Consider the following 2,839-nt stretch of genomic DNA (forward strand, 5'->3'; position numbering starts at 1 on the left):
TTTTGTTGCTGTTTTGAAATGATCATTTAAATCTTTAGTTTTCCACTTTCCCGCTCGAAAGCGAAAACCGCAATACCAAAAGGTTGAAAAACCGCATCTGCATTGTCATGCTGGCGATCCGAGACAAACCCGTCTCATCCAATCGCGACAGTCTCTCGCCCTCCTATATAAACCAAAATCCAATCGACCACTCTACACAAAATTCAAATCCCAAATTCGCATCCCTCATCAAAATTTCGCGCCATGGGTTCTTTCGAAGTAGCAGCAACAACCACGAAGGGCGGTAGAGACTAACCCAAATTCTCAAAATCCATTTTCAGGTCCTCCAAGGCCGGCCTCCAATTTCCCATCGGCCGTGTCGCTCGCTACCTCAAGGTTGGCTGACGATTAGATTTTTGACGGTTTAGAAATTCACTAATAAAATCTCGTTGTAAAGTATAGTTTCTAAACCAAGCAATAATCCTTTCATACAAAAAGTTGTTTGTCACTAGTACAAACCCCTAAAATTTATAAACCGAAGTATTGGACCTCGGGTCGTTCTCCCTAGGAATTACAATAAAGTGTCTCGTTATTGGTTGTGAGTTATTTTGGGGTTTTGGATAAGAGGCATGAAAAGTAAATGGTAATGAAAATAAACTAACAACTAACAAGGCTCTTGGCAAGATGTGAGAACTAGAAGTCCTATCCTAGTTATCCTTCTCAATTGTGATGAGAATTGTTCATTGCTCCCACTTAGTCAACCTCTAACCATGGAGGAAAGTCAAGTGGATGAATCAATTTGATTCCTCAAGTCCTAATCAACTCCTAAAGGAATGGCTAGCTTTAGAGGCATTCGAATCAATTAGCAACTTCTAATTATCAATCAATCAAAAGAATTAGATAACTCAAGAGTCACTAATTACTCTACCAAAGCCAAGAGGGACAAAACCTACACTAGAATCCAAACAAGTATTTTATCAAACACTTGGTAAGCATAAAAGAAAAAAAACATAGTAAATCAACAACAAGAATGAAGTCTAACAACGATTATTGAAAGGAGTTAACAACAACAATCAAAGGAAACACATTTATTATGAATTACCTTTATTGAATTGAGAGAGAGTAAAAGGAACAATACTAGAGCTATAACAAAATACAAGAACAACATAAAGGAAATTGCAATAAAAGAATGGAAGAAGAATCAATGTAACTACAAGGAATTGAGATGTAGAAGTAGAAGAACATGAATCTAAATCTAGATCTAGGAACTAAACCTAATCCTAATCCTAATTCTAGAGAGAAGTGAGAGCTTCTCTCTCTAAAACTCTAAACTAAAAGTGATTATTGGTTAAAAGTGATGATGATCCCCCTTCCCCTTAATCCTTCATCCTTTTATTTCTTTTCCTTAGCAATTTGGCGCCAAAAATGGGATCAGAAAACCTCTCAAATCGCCAGACACGTGTTGCATTAATGAGGTCATGTGCCATCATCGGCGCGTGCGCGCATGGTACGCGTGCGCGTCCTTGGCCTGTTTCGCAATGTGCGCGCGAGCGCCTTGTGCGCGTGCGCGTGCATGGCTTTGATTTTGCTTCTTTGACTTTTAATGCTTCTCTCCACTTGTATGCTTCCTTCCTTGCTTCCTTTGATCCATGCCTAGCCTATTTCATCCTGAGATTACTGACAAACACATCAAGGCATCTTATGGAATCAAAGAGGAAATAGAATTCATCAAAATAAGGCTTAAAAAGCATGTTTTTACACTTAATCACAAATACGGGAGAGATAACAAAATCATGCTAATTCCTAGGCTAAATGTGACAAAAGGTTATCAAGATGCTCTAAATTTAATACAAAATAAACCGTCAAATTGGGGTTTGTCATTGGCCATTATGCTGAGCGGGTTGAATCTGGGTCACCCGTTTACCTATCCGCGGTACTCGAATATCTCGCCACCGAGGTTCATCATTTACTTTCCTTATTCTAATTTTCTCAACCTTCATGTTCGTTATTTTTGGTTCTTATGGTTTTGGTTGGTTTAGGTTCTGGAGCTTGCCGACATGCTACGAGGGACAACAAGAAGACTAGGATTATTCAGAGGCACATTTAGCTTGCGGTGAGGAAGGATGAGGAATTGAGCAAGTTCATGGGATCCGTGACCATTGCGAGTGGTGGAGTTCTGCATGCCGCATATTCACCAAAATTTATTGCCTAAGAAGTTTGCTAGTGGAAAGGACAAAGCCGAGATGATTGGATCTGCTAGTGAGGAGTTTTAGGTGCATAACATATTGGATTGTTTAGATTATTGGGAATTGGGATTGTTTAAATGATGTAAAGGTTATTTGTGATTTGGATAAAGGAAAACTATTCTTGCTTTAGAAGAATTATAATTGACTTCGTACAAAGTGTTATTCATTTAAAAGTTATGAAGAATTAGTAATTTTATTAGAAACTAAACAATTTCCAATAATTTGTTTATTAATATTTTGAAAGGCTACAATCACACTAGTTACCTATAGATAACTAATTTGTTACTAGTTTAAAAGAAATTTGTAATGATATTTTGCAATAATATTGTAATTAATTGACTACCTATTATTTTCTAGTAAATTAGAGACTATTTCATAATTATATTTTTTCATTTCGAATAGCTTTGGTTTAGCGACAACATTTCTACAAATTTGATTAAGGATTTTCAAAAATTAGCTATAGATTTGTTATAAAATGTGACAGATTTGTGATCATATTAGCGGATAACTAACGACGAGTTAGGTTCGGAAAAATTCTTCGCTAATTAGCGTCAACTATGCATTCTATTTTGTCTACGAAGTTAGCTTGTATTTAGCGATGAGTTTGCTGCAGT

The 2,839-nt window shown here is 36.7% G+C and overlaps 1 pseudogene; it reads left to right on the forward strand.

The window, feature by feature from the left end:
• Positions 1–243: 243 nt before the first annotated feature.
• LOC112747051 (histone H2AX-like) lies at positions 244–2,252 on the forward strand (annotated as a pseudogene).
• The last annotated feature ends 587 nt before the right edge of the window (positions 2,253–2,839 follow it).

The sequence above is a fragment of the Arachis hypogaea genome, chromosome 15 (genome assembly GCF_003086295.3).
Source record: "Arachis hypogaea cultivar Tifrunner chromosome 15, arahy.Tifrunner.gnm2.J5K5, whole genome shotgun sequence".
In the NCBI taxonomy this organism is placed as follows: domain Eukaryota; kingdom Viridiplantae; phylum Streptophyta; class Magnoliopsida; order Fabales; family Fabaceae; genus Arachis; species Arachis hypogaea.